General features: G+C 43.9%; 4 non-coding genes across 4 annotated transcripts; all 4 read left to right on the top strand.

Moving 5' to 3' along the window:
• The first annotated feature begins 975 nt into the window (after nucleotides 1-975).
• Nucleotides 976-1,048, top strand: trnam-cau (transfer RNA methionine (anticodon CAU)). The gene has a single exon. It is a non-coding gene; the product is annotated as a tRNA-Met (tRNA).
• Nucleotides 1,049-4,455: 3,407 nt separating this feature from the next.
• trnav-cac (transfer RNA valine (anticodon CAC)) lies at nucleotides 4,456-4,528 on the top strand. Its single transcript has one exon. It is a non-coding gene; the product is annotated as a tRNA-Val (tRNA).
• A 3,392-nt stretch (nucleotides 4,529-7,920) lies between these two features.
• On the top strand, nucleotides 7,921-7,993 carry trnav-cac (transfer RNA valine (anticodon CAC)). The gene has a single exon. It is a non-coding gene; the product is annotated as a tRNA-Val (tRNA).
• Nucleotides 7,994-11,400: 3,407 nt separating this feature from the next.
• On the top strand, nucleotides 11,401-11,473 carry trnav-cac (transfer RNA valine (anticodon CAC)). The gene has a single exon. It is a non-coding gene; the product is annotated as a tRNA-Val (tRNA).
• Nucleotides 11,474-14,425: the final 2,952 nt, after the last annotated feature.

Below are 14,425 nucleotides of genomic sequence, written 5' to 3'. Positions count from 1 at the left end.
TAATACGGCTGAAAGCCTAAACCTGGAACAAATACTGTGTTACATGGATTGCAACGTTTCGAGGGCTGTGCAGCTAAGGTGAGGAAGACAGGAATGATGTGTTTGATGATTGCGTGGAATGCATTGCAAACTTGGGTTACGTTGCTTGATTTCATTCTACACCTTGAAATTCAGAAACAAGTGAGGCACCAGGTGGAAACCAACAGCTGTCTCTGTGGAAGAGGGGACATGGCTTCCTAATCTAACCATTTGAACTCTGCAAACATTCTGCTGGATCTGAACTGCCCTGTATACCAAGGCCAATTTGTATACTATATAAATTGGCATGCCCAGACTATGCAGAGGACTCCGGGTGGGGTCCAACCAGGACATTATATAGCTGCAGTGAAGCTTCGCCCCCATTATATAACTGCCTCTGTTACGCATTCTACTGCGAGGGTAATCACATTGTATGTAGCATCTCAGCAAAATAAGGACTCATTTGATCAAAATAAAGAGTTTAAAAACACAAATATATGTCAGTGCAATCAGTAAATAATGAGAAATGAAATCCAGAAGTTGGCAAGAATCCCAAGTGGATGTCTTGGTGTGGTTGGGGAAGGGAATCTTTGTCAATGATGGCACACTGTGCATTAACACTGCAGCAGCTGCTGCACCTCTTACAAACTTAGTTTCTTAAGGGAGAGTTTTAAAAAAAGGGAATTGGATAATTGCATGAAAGGAGAGGCAAACAAAAGCAGAGCTAAGGAAGTGGGCCCAAATGGCAAGTCTTTCATAAAACTGCCATGGTACGATGGCCTGAATGGACTGGCGATGTGTTGTGCACTGCTGATCGTCCATGGCTGGGTCAATACCTCTGCAGCCTTGCGAAATGTCACAGTGGAATTGCATTTCAATGAAACAAGCACCACAAATCGATTAAGACTGTATTGTTTAACAATACTTGCAGCTTCCTCAACGCCACCAGTGTGTTGAGTTTCTGTAGTGTAGTGGTGATCACGTTTACTTCATAGGCAAAAAGTCCCCAGTTCGAAACTGGGCAGAAACATTTTCAAAACCAACCCAGACTTCTTCGCAAGAAATATGCAATCATTGACATTCCCCATGAACACAACACAATTTCTCAAAGCCCTCTTTCTCTTGCACATTGTGTGCACAATGCCTTGCACTCGCTCCTCTTTCTAGTCCTGATGCTGCAGAAAGTTCCTCAAAACCGAGCAGTGACACTTTATTTGGCTCAGATTAGAATAGAAACCTGCAACACGAGCTTGCGAAGTAAGAGCGAATCTTAGTCTCATTTCAGACGAGGCAAAAGCACATCAGCAATTCACTTTCACCAGCTCCACAGTCGTTGAGACAGGGGCACGCTGCAATATTTTGACCCGCACTGTCCAATTACTCGCTGTCAGCAGCAAGTGGCGTCTGCTGCCTCAATCAACAGGTTACTGGCCATCTCGGGGAGGTAAAATAGCACAACCCGGGCCAAATCTCCCCATCAACCAAGCACCGGCTCAGCAAAACGTAGGCACATGATATCCGGGTCACTGAACCTCCGAGCAGCTCTGACAGAACAGCCAAGTGACTGAAACTTTCTTTGAGTTGCAATGATGAATCTCCGGTGGAAACAAGTTGGGGGAAATTGCTCCTCCTGAACATTTCTTCTTGGGTAAAAGGGGCAAAAATCCTTTTCAATTTAACCACTGCTGCAGCAGATTCTTGGTGTCTTAAGCACCTTGATAACCCAGCTCTTAACATGCAGCCGCAATTATGACAAGGGGTGAAGGTTCATGACACGCAGAGGGGAAAAAGTTATTTAAGTTATGACAGTCGCTCACAGATTTATTAGCGTTTTGTTCAGTCAGTAACAGAGACATACCTGGATTTATTGATGCAGATTAACATAACTATTCAGCGTCACGCAGAGCCGCTAGGAGTACTTTGCCTCCCTGAAAGACGGACACGGCTGATTCTGTAACTGAAGCTAAGGAAACAGGCAGACCTGCCAAATTATTATTTTATTTTGTTCTTCATTCGGCAAGTAACAGGAACACTAACAAGGTGGCGTTGAAAATGAGAGGCACTGCGGCTCCGCTCAATATCAAAGCGCTCCTTCATATCGAACTGAGGAAGAATATACATGAATAAAAGCAAAATACTGTGGATGCTGGAAATCTGAAAAAAAACAAGAAATTCTGGAAATACTCAGCACGACTGGCAGCATCTGTGGAGACAGAGGCAGAGTTAACATTTCGGCTCAGTGACCCTTCTTCAGAACTGGCAAATATTAGAAATGTCAAAGGTTAGAAGCAAGTAAAGCGGGGGTGGAGCAAGAGATAACAAAGGAGAAGGTGTAGATTGGACAAGGCCACAGAATAGCTGACCAGAAGGTCATGGAGCAAAGGCAAACAATATGTTAATGGTGTGTTGAAAGAGAAAGCATTAGTACAGAGAGGACTGTTAATGCACTGAAAATTGAACAGCAGCAAGTACAAACAGGAAAAAAAAAACAGTGGGTAAGCAAACTGAACAAACTAAGATGAAATAAAATAAACATACAAAAAAATGTAAAAAATGTAAAAATGAAAAATAACAAAAAATGCAAGTAAAATGGGGGCCCCGTCATGCTCTGGAATTATTGAACTCAATATTCAGTCCGGCACGCTCTCGTGTGCAGTGGTTCACACCGCAGCCTCACAGCTTCAGCGACCCGCTTTCAATTCTGGGCACTGCCTGCGTGGTGTTTGCAAGTTCTCCCTGTGTCTGCGTGGGATTCCTCTGGGTGCTCCGGTTTCCTCCCACATGCCAAAGACTGGCTGCTTGATAGGTTAATTGGCCATTATAAATTGCCCCTCGTATAGGGAGGTGGTAGGGAAATATAGGGAAGGTGGGGATGTGGTATGAATATGGAATTCGTGTCAGATTAGTATAAATGGGTGGTCGATGGTCAGCACAGACTCGGTGGGCCGAAGGGCCTGTTTCACTGCTGTATCACCAAACTAAACTAATCGTTCAACGGGATGCTGTTTTTCGAGCTTGTGTTGATGTTCACTGGAACACTGAGGCAATCCCAGGATAGAGATGTGAGCATGAGAGCAGTGGGCAGTCTTGAAATGGCAAGCAACCGGAAGCTCAGGGTCCTGCTTGCGGACTGAGCCGACGTATTCCGCAAAGCGGTCACCCAGTCTGCGTTTGGTCTCCCCAATAAACATGAATATACATGAATTGGATTCAGGCGCCAGTATGTTGCAAAACAAGAAGAAAGAAAAGCACAAATGCCATTAACTCTGACTTTGCAAATGATTCACTGAAAAATTCTTTCATTTGCTGGAAAAGATGACTATTGTGCATCTGAAAATGGGCACCATGGAATTGTGTTGCATACTGACCTGTTTTCCTATATTTGCCTGTCATCTATGCAATTCAATTTGTGTTGGATATTGCTGAGAATCTCATTTCAAGATGAGGGCACAGATATTATTATAATCCTACTGAAAGCCTAAACCTGGAACAAATACTGTGTTACATGGATTGCAACGTTTCGAGGGCTGTGCAGCTAAGGTGAGGAAGACAGGAATGATGTGTTTGATGATTGCGTGGAATGCATTGCAAACTTGGGTTACGTTGCTTGATTTCATTCTACACCTTGAAATTCAGAAACAAGTGAGGCACCAGGTGGAAACCAACAGCTGTCTCTGTGGAAGAGGGGACATGGCTTCCTAATCTAACCATTTGAACTCTGCAAACATTCTGCTGGATCTGAACTGCCCTGTATACCAAGGCCAATTTGTATACTATATAAATTGGCATGCCCAGACTATGCAGAGGACTCCAGGTGGGGTCCAACCAGGACATTATATAGCTGCAGTGAAGCTTCGCCCCCATTATATAACTGCCTCTGTTACGCATTCTACTGCGAGGGTAATCACATTGTATGTAGCATCTCAGCAAAATAAGGACTCATTTGATCAAAATAAAGAGTTTAAAAACACAAATATATGTCAGTGCAATCAGTAAATAATGAGAAATGAAATCCAGAAGTTGGCAAGAATCCCAAGTGGATGTCTTGGTGTGGTTGAGGAAGGGAATCTTTGTCAATGATGGCACACTGTGCATTAACACTGCAGCAGCTGCTGCACCTCTTACAAACTTAGTTTCTTAAGGGAGAGTTTTAAAAAAAGGGAATTGGATAATTGCATGAAAGGAGAGGCAAAGAAAAGCAGAGCTAAGGAAGTGGGCCCAAATGGCAAGTCTTTCATAAAACTGCCATGGTCCGATGGCCTGAATGGACTGGCGATGTGTTGTGCACTGCTGATCGTCCATGGCTGGGTCAATACCTCTGCAGCCTTGCGAAATGTCACGGTGGAATTGCATTTGAATGAAACAAGCACCACAAATCGATTAAGACTGTATAGTTTAACAATACTTGCAGCTTCCTCAGCGCTTTAAGTGTGTTGAGTTTCTGTAGTGTAGTGGTGATCACGTTTGCCTCACTCGCAAAAAGTCCCCAGTTCGAAACTGGGCAGAAACATTTTCAAAACGAACCCAAACTTCTTCGCAAGAAATATGCAATCATTGACATTCCCCATGAACACAACACAATTTCTCAAAGCCCTCTTTCTCTTGCACATTGTGTGCACAATGCCTTGCACTCGCTCCTGATGCTGCAGAAAGTTCCTCAAAACCGAGCAGTGACACTTTATTTGGCTCAGATTAGAATAGAAACCTGCAACACGAGCTTGCGAAGGAACAGCGAATCTTAGTCTCATTTCAGACGAGGCAAAAGCACATCAGCAATTCACTTTCACCAGCTCCACAGTCGTTGAGACAGGGGCACGCTGCAATATTTTGACCCGCACTGTCCAATTACTCGCTGTCAGCAGCAAGTGGCGTCTGCTGCCTCAATCAACAGGTTACTGGCCATCTCGGGGAGGTAAAATAGCACAACCCGGGCCAAATCTCCCCATCAACCAAGCACCGGCTCAGCAAATTGTAGGCACATGATATCCGGGTCACTGAACCTCCGAGCAGCTCTGACAGAACACCCAAGTGACTGAAACTTTCTTTGAGTTGCAATGATGAATCTCCTGTGGAAACAAGTTGGGGGAAATTGCTCCTCCTGAACATTTCTTCTTGGGTAAAAGGGGCAAAAATCCTTTTCAATTAAACCACTGCTGCAGAAGATTCTTGGTGTCTTCAGCACCTTGATAACCCAGCTCTGAACATGCAGCCGCAATTATGACAAGGGGTAAAGGTTCATGACATGCAGAGGGGAAAAAGTTATTTAAGTTATGACAGTCGCTCACAGATTTATTAGCGTTTTGTTCAGTCTGTAACAGAGACATACCTGGATTTATTGATGCAGATTAACATAACTATTCAGCGTCACGCAGAGCAGCGAGGAGTACTTTGCCTCCCTTAAAGACGGACACAGCTGATTCTGTAACTGAAGCTAAGGAAACAGGCAGACCTGCCAAATTATCATTTTATTTTGTTCTTCATTCGGCAAGTAACAGGAACACTAACAAGGTGGCGTTGAAAATGAGATGCACTGCGGCTCCGCTCAATATCAAAGCGCTCCTTCATATTGAACTGAGGAAGAATATACATGAATAAAAGCAAAATACTGTGGATGCTGGAAATCTGAAAAAAAACAAGAAATTCTGGTTATACTCAGCACGACTGGCAGCATCTGTGAAGACAGAAGCAGAGTTAACATTTCGGCTCAGTGACCCTTCTTCAGAACTGGCAAATATTAGAAATGTCAAAGGTTAGAAGCAAGTAAAGCGGGGGTGGAGCAAGAGATAACAAAGGAGAAGGTGTAGATTGGACAAGGCCACAGAATAGCTGACCAGAAGGTCATGGAGCAAAGGCAAACAATATGTTAATGGTGTGTTGAAAGAGAAAGCATTAGTACAGAGAGGACTGTTAATGGACTGAAAATTGAACAGCAGCAAGTACAAACAGGAAAAAAAACAGTGGGTAAGCAAACTGAACAAACTAAGATGAAATAAAATAAACATACAAAAAAATGTAAATAATGTAAAAATGAAAAATAACAAAAAATGAAAGTAAAATGGGGGCCCCGTCATGCTCTGGAACTATTGAACTCAATATTCAGTCCGGCACGCTCTCGTGTGCAGTGGTTCACACCGCAGCCTCACAGCTTCAGCGACCCGCTTTCAATTCTGGGCACTGCCTGCGTGGTATTTGCAAGTTCTCCCTGTGTCTGCCTGGGATTCCTCTGGGTGCTCCGGTTTCCTCCCACATGCCAAAGACTGGCCGGTTGATAGGTTAATTGGCCATTATAAATTGCCCCTCGTATAGGGAGGTGGTAGGGAAATATAGGGAAGGTGGGGATGTGGTAGGAATATGGAATTCGTGTCGGATTAGTATAAATGGGTGGTCGATGGTCAGCACAGACTCGGTGGGCCGAAGGGCCTGTTTCACTGCTGTATCACCAAACTAAACTAATCGGTCAACGGGATGCTGTTTTTCGAGCTTGTGTTGATGTTCACTGGAACACTGAGGCAATCCCAGGATAGAGATGTGAGCATGAGATCAGTGGGCAGTCTGAAATGGCAAGCAACCGGAAGCTCAGGGTCCTGCTTGCGGACTGAGCCGACGTATTCCGCAAAGCGGTCACCCAGTCTGCGTTTGGTCTCCCCAATAAACATGAATATACATGAATTGGTTTTAGGCGCCAGTATGTTGCAAAACAAGAAGAAAGAAAAGCACAAATGCCATTAACTCTGACTTTGCAAATGATTCACTGAAAAATTCTTTCATTTGCTGGAAAAGATGACTATTGTGCATCTGAAAATGGGCACCATGGAATTGTGTTGCATACTGACCTGTTTTCCTATATTTGCCTGTCATCTATGCAATTCAATTTGTGTTGGATATTGCTGAGAATCTCATTTCAAGATGAGGGCACAGATATTATTATAATCCTACTGAAAGCCTAAACCTGGAACAAATACTGTGTTACATGGATTGCAACGTTTCGAGGGCTGTGCAGCTAAGGTGAGGAAGACAGGAATGATGTGTTTGATGATTGCGTGGAATGCATTGCAAACTTGGGTTACGTTGCTTGATTTCATTCTACACCTTGAAATTCAGAAACAAGTGAGGCACCAGGTGGAAACCAACAGCTGTCTCTGTGGAAGAGGGGACATGGCTTCCTAATCTAACCATTTGAACTCTGCAAACATTCTGCTGGATCTGAACTGCCCTGTATACCAAGGCCAATTTGTATACTATATAAATTGGCATGCCCAGACTATGCAGAGGACTGCAGGTGGGGTCCAACCAGGACATTATATGGCTGCAGTGGAGCTTCGCCCCCATTATATAACTGCCTCTGTTACGCATTCTACTGCGAGGGTAATCACATTGTATGTAGCATCTCAGCAAAATAAGGACCCATTTGATCAAAATAAAGAGTTTAAAAACACAAATATGTGTCAGTGCAATCAGTAAATAATGAGAAATGAAATCCAGAACTTGGCAAGTATCCCAAGTGGATGTCTTGGTGTGGTTGGGGAAGGGAATCTTTGTCAATGATGGCACACTGTGCATGAACACTGCAGCAGCTGCTGCACCTCTTACAAACTTAGTTTCTTCAGGGAGAGTTTTAAAAAAAGGGAATTGGATAATTGCATGAAAGGAGAGGCAAAGAAAAGCAGAGCTAAGGAAGTGGGCCCAAATGGCAAGTCTTTCATAAAACTGCCATGGTACGATGGCCTGAATGGACTGGCGATGTGTTGTGCACTGCTGATCGGCCATGGCTGGGTCAATACCTCTGCAGCCTTGCGAAATGTCACAGTGGAATTGCATTTGAATGAAACAAACACCACAAATCGATTAAGACTGTATAGTTTAACAATACTTGCAGCTTCCTCAGCGCTGTAAGTGTGTTGAGTTTCTGTAGTGTAGTGGTGATCACGTTTGCCTCACTCGCAAAAAGTCCCCAGTTCGAAACCGGGCAGAAACATTTTCAAAACAAACCCAAACTTCTTCGCAAGAAATATTCAATCATTGACATTCCCCATGAACACAACACAATTTCTCAAAGCCCTCTTTCTCTTGCACATTGTGTGCACAATGCCTTGCACTCGCTCCTTTTTCTAGTCCTGATGCTGCAGAAAGTTCCTCAAAACCGAGCAGTGACACTTTATTTGGCTCAGATTAGAATAGAAACCTGCAACACGAGCTTGCGAAGTAAGAGCGAATCTTAGTCTCATTTCAGACGAGGCAAAAGCACATCAGCAATTCACTTTCACCAGCTCCACAGTCGTTGAGACAGGGGCACGCTGCAATATTTTGACCCGCACTGTCCAATTACTCGCTGTCAGCAGCAAGTGGCGTCTGCTGCCTCAATCAACAGGTTACTGGCCATCTCGGGGAGGTAAAATAGCACAACCCGGGCCAAATCTCCCCATCAACCAAGCACCGGCTCAGCAAAACGTAGGCACATGATATCCGGGTCACTGAACCTCCGAGCAGCTCTGACAGAACAGCCAAGTGACTGAAACTTTCTTTGAGTTGCAATGATGAATCTCCGGTGGAAACAAGTTGGGGGAAATTGCTCCTCCTGAACATTTCTTCTTGGGTAAAAGGGGCAAAAATCCTTTTCAATTTAACCACTGCTGCAGCAGATTCTTGGTGTCTTAAGCACCTTGATAACCCAGCTCTTAACATGCAGCCGCAATTATGACAAGGGGTGAAGGTTCATGACACGCAGAGGGGAAAAAGTTATTTAAGTTATGACAGTCGCTCACAGATTTATTAGCGTTTTGTTCAGTCAGTAACAGAGACATACCTGGATTTATTGATGCAGATTAACATAACTATTCAGCGTCACGCAGAGCCGCTAGGAGTACTTTGCCTCCCTGAAAGACGGACACGGCTGATTCTGTAACTGAAGCTAAGGAAACAGGCAGACCTGCCAAATTATTATTTTATTTTGTTCTTCATTCGGCAAGTAACAGGAACACTAACAAGGTGGCGTTGAAAATGAGATGCACTGCGGCTCCGCTCAATATCAAAGCGCTCCTTCATATCGAACTGAGGAAGAATATACATGAATAAAAGCAAAATACTGTGGATGCTGGAAATCTGAAAAAAAACAAGAAATTCTGGAAATACTCAGCACGACTGGCAGCATCTGTGGAGACAGAGGCAGAGTTAACATTTCGGCTCAGTGACCCTTCTTCAGAACCGGCAAATATTAGAAATGTCAAAGGTTAGAAGCAAGTAAAGCGGGGGTGGAGCAAGAGATAACAAAGGAGAAGGTGTAGATTGGACAAGGCCACAGAATAGCTGACCAGAAGGTCATGGAGCAAAGGCAAACAATATGTTAATGGTGTGTTGAAAGACAAAGCATTAGTACAGAGAGGACTGTTAATGCACTGAAAATTGAACAGCAGCAAGTACAAACAGGAAAAAAAAAACAGTGGGTAAGCAAACTGAACAAACTAAGATGAAATAAAATAAACATACAAAAAAATGTAAAAAATGTAAAAATGAAAAATAACAAAAAATGAAAGTAAAATGGGGGCCCCGTCATGCTCTGGAATTATTGAACTCAATATTCAGTCCGGCACGCTCTCGTGTGCAGTGGTTCACACCGCAGCCTCACAGCTTCAGCGACCCGCTTTCAATTCTGGGCACTGCCTGCGTGGTGTTTGCAAGTTCTCCCTGTGTCTGCGTGGGATTCCTCTGGGTGCTCCGGTTTCCTCCCACATGCCAAAGACTGGCTGCTTGATAGGTTAATTGGCCATTATAAATTGCCCCTCGTATAGGGAGGTGGTAGGGAAATATAGGGAAGGTGGGGATGTGGTATGAATATGGAATTCGTGTCAGATTAGTATAAATGGGTGGTCGATGGTCAGCACAGACTCGGTGGGCCGAAGGGCCTGTTTCACTGCTGTATCACCAAACTAAACTAATCGTTCAACGGGATGCTGTTTTTCGAGCTTGTGTTGATGTTCACTGGAACACTGAGGCAATCCCAGGATAGAGATGTGAGCATGAGAGCAGTGGGCAGTCTTGAAATGGCAAGCAACCGGAAGCTCAGGGTCCTGCTTGCGGACTGAGCCGACGTATTCCGCAAAGCGGTCACCCAGTCTGCGTTTGGTCTCCCCAATAAACATGAATATACATGAATTGGATTCAGGCGCCAGTATGTTGCAAAACAAGAAGAAAGAAAAGCACAAATGCCATTAACTCTGACTTTGCAAATGATTCACTGAAAAATTCTTTCATTTGCTGGAAAAGATGACTATTGTGCATCTGAAAATGGGCACCATGGAATTGTGTTGCATACTGACCTGTTTTCCTATATTTGCCTGTCATCTATGCAATTCAATTTGTGTTGGATATTGCTGAGAATCTCATTTCAAGATGAGGGCACAGATATTATTATAATCCTACTGAAAGCCTAAACCTGGAACAAATACTGTGTTACATGGATTGCAACGTTTCGAGGGCTGTGCAGCTAAGGTGAGGAAGACAGGAATGATGTGTTTGATGATTGCGTGGAATGCATTGCAAACTTGGGTTACGTTGCTTGATTTCATTCTACACCTTGAAATTCAGAAACAAGTGAGGCACCAGGTGGAAACCAACAGCTGTCTCTGTGGAAGAGGGGACATGGCTTCCTAATCTAACCATTTGAACTCTGCAAACATTCTGCTGGATCTGAACTGCCCTGTATACCAAGGCCAATTTGTATACTATATAAATTGGCATGCCCAGACTATGCAGAGGACTCCAGGTGGGGTCCAACCAGGACATTATATAGCTGCAGTGAAGCTTCGCCCCCATTATATAACTGCCTCTGTTACGCATTCTACTGCGAGGGTAATCACATTGTATGTAGCATCTCAGCAAAATAAGGACTCATTTGATCAAAATAAAGAGTTTAAAAACACAAATATATGTCAGTGCAATCAGTAAATAATGAGAAATGAAATCCAGAAGTTGGCAAGAATCCCAAGTGGATGTCTTGGTGTGGTTGAGGAAGGGAATCTTTGTCAATGATGGCACACTGTGCATTAACACTGCAGCAGCTGCTGCACCTCTTACAAACTTAGTTTCTTAAGGGAGAGTTTTAAAAAAAGGGAATTGGATAATTGCATGAAAGGAGAGGCAAAGAAAAGCAGAGCTAAGGAAGTGGGCCCAAATGGCAAGTCTTTCATAAAACTGCCATGGTCCGATGGCCTGAATGGACTGGCGATGTGTTGTGCACTGCTGATCGTCCATGGCTGGGTCAATACCTCTGCAGCCTTGCGAAATGTCACGGTGGAATTGCATTTGAATGAAACAAGCACCACAAATCGATTAAGACTGTATAGTTTAACAATACTTGCAGCTTCCTCAGCGCTTTAAGCGTGTTGAGTTTCTGTAGTGTAGTGGTGATCACGTTTGCCTCACTCGCAAAAAGTCCCCAGTTCGAAACTGGGCAGAAACATTTTCAAAACGAACCCAAACTTCTTCGCAAGAAATATGCAATCATTGACATTCCCCATGAACACAACACAATTTCTCAAAGCCCTCTTTCTCTTGCACATTGTGTGCACAATGCCTTGCACTCGCTCCTGATGCTGCAGAAAGTTCCTCAAAACCGAGCAGTGACACTTTATTTGGCTCAGATTAGAATAGAAACCTGCAACACGAGCTTGCGAAGGAACAGCGAATCTTAGTCTCATTTCAGACGAGGCAAAAGCACATCAGCAATTCACTTTCACCAGCTCCACAGTCGTTGAGACAGGGGCACGCTGCAATATTTTGACCCGCACTGTCCAATTACTCGCTGTCAGCAGCAAGTGGCGTCTGCTGCCTCAATCAACAGGTTACTGGCCATCTCGGGGAGGTAAAATAGCACAACCCGGGCCAAATCTCCCCATCAACCAAGCACCGGCTCAGCAAATTGTAGGCACATGATATCCGGGTCACTGAACCTCCGAGCAGCTCTGACAGAACACCCAAGTGACTGAAACTTTCTTTGAGTTGCAATGATGAATCTCCTGTGGAAACAAGTTGGGGGAAATTGCTCCTCCTGAACATTTCTTCTTGGGTAAAAGGGGCAAAAATCCTTTTCAATTAAACCACTGCTGCAGAAGATTCTTGGTGTCTTCAGCACCTTGATAACCCAGCTCTGAACATGCAGCCGCAATTATGACAAGGGGTAAAGGTTCATGACATGCAGAGGGGAAAAAGTTATTTAAGTTATGACAGTCGCTCACAGATTTATTAGCGTTTTGTTCAGTCTGTAACAGAGACATACCTGGATTTATTGATGCAGATTAACATAACTATTCAGCGTCACGCAGAGCAGCGAGGAGTACTTTGCCTCCCTTAAAGACGGACACAGCTGATTCTGTAACTGAAGCTAAGGAAACAGGCAGACCTGCCAAATTATCATTTTATTTTGTTCTTCATTCGGCAAGTAACAGGAACACTAACAAGGTGGCGTTGAAAATGAGATGCACTGCGGCTCCGCTCAATATCAAAGCGCTCCTTCATATTGAACTGAGGAAGAATATACATGAATAAAAGCAAAATACTGTGGATGCTGGAAATCTGAAAAAAAACAAGAAATTCTGGTTATACTCAGCACGACTGGCAGCATCTGTGAAGACAGAAGCAGAGTTAACATTTCGGCTCAGTGACCCTTCTTCAGAACTGGCAAATATTAGAAATGTCAAAGGTTAGAAGCAAGTAAAGCGGGGGTGGAGCAAGAGATAACAAAGGAGAAGGTGTAGATTGGACAAGGCCACAGAATAGCTGACCAGAAGGTCATGGAGCAAAGGCAAACAATATGTTAATGGTGTGTTGAAAGAGAAAGCATTAGTACAGAGAGGACTGTTAATGGACTGAAAATTGAACAGCAGCAAGTACAAACAGGAAAAAAAACAGTGGGTAAGCAAACTGAACAAACTAAGATGAAATAAAATAAACATACAAAAAAATGTAAATAATGTAAAAATGAAAAATAACAAAAAATGAAAGTAAAATGGGGGCCCCGTCATGCTCTGGAACTATTGAACTCAATATTCAGTCCGGCACGCTCTCGTGTGCAGTGGTTCACACCGCAGCCTCACAGCTTCAGCGACCCGCTTTCAATTCTGGGCACTGCCTGCGTGGTATTTGCAAGTTCTCCCTGTGTCTGCCTGGGATTCCTCTGGGTGCTCCGGTTTCCTCCCACATGCCAAAGACTGGCCGGTTGATAGGTTAATTGGCCATTATAAATTGCCCCTCGTATAGGGAGGTGGTAGGGAAATATAGGGAAGGTGGGGATGTGGTAGGAATATGGAATTCGTGTCGGATTAGTATAAATGGGTGGTCGATGGTCAGCACAGACTCGGTGGGCCGAAGGGCCTGTTTCACTGCTGTATCACCAAACTAAACTAATCGGTCAACGGGATGCTGTTTTTCGAGCTTGTGTTGATGTTCACTGGAACACTGAGGCAATCCCAGGATAGAGATGTGAGCATGAGATCAGTGGGCAGTCTGAAATGGCAAGCAACCGGAAGCTCAGGGTCCTGCTTGCGGACTGAGCCGACGTATTCCGCAAAGCGGTCACCCAGTCTGCGTTTGGTCTCCCTAATAAACATGAATATACATGAATTGGTTTTAGGCGCCAGTATGTTGCAAAACAAGAAGAAAGAAAAGCACAAATGCCATTAACTCTGACTTTGCAAATGATTCACTGAAAAATTCTTTCATTTGCTGGAAAAGATGACTATTGTGCATCTGAAAATGGGCACCATGGAATTGTGTTGCATACTGACCTGTTTTCCTATATTTGCCTGTCATCTATGCAATTCAATTTGTGTTGGATATTGCTGAGAATCTCATTTCAAGATGAGGGCACAGATATTATTATAATCCTACTGAAAGCCTAAACCTGGAACAAATACTGTGTTACATGGATTGCAACGTTTCGAGGGCTGTGCAGCTAAGGTGAGGAAGACAGGAATGATGTGTTTGATGATTGCGTGGAATGCATTGCAAACTTGGGTTACGTTGCTTGATTTCATTCTACACCTTGAAATTCAGAAACAAGTGAGGCACCAGGTGGAAACCAACAGCTGTCTCTGTGGAAGAGGGGACATGGCTTCCTAATCTAACCATTTGAACTCTGCAAACATTCTGCTGGATCTGAACTGCCCTGTATACCAAGGCCAATTTGTATACTATATAAATTGGCATGCCCAGACTATGCAGAGGACTGCAGGTGGGGTCCAACCAGGACATTATATGGCTGCAGTGGAGCTTCGCCCCCATTATATAACTGCCTCTGTTACGCATTCTACTGCGAGGGTAATCACATTGTATGTAGCATCTCAGCAAAATAAGGACCCATTTGATCAAAATAAAGAGTTTAAAAACACAAATATGTGTCAGTGCAATCAGTAAA

This window comes from Heterodontus francisci, chromosome 22 (assembly GCF_036365525.1).
Source record: "Heterodontus francisci isolate sHetFra1 chromosome 22, sHetFra1.hap1, whole genome shotgun sequence".
NCBI lineage: Eukaryota > Metazoa > Chordata > Chondrichthyes > Heterodontiformes > Heterodontidae > Heterodontus > Heterodontus francisci.
This window is presented reverse-complemented; position numbering and strand designations above follow the sequence as displayed.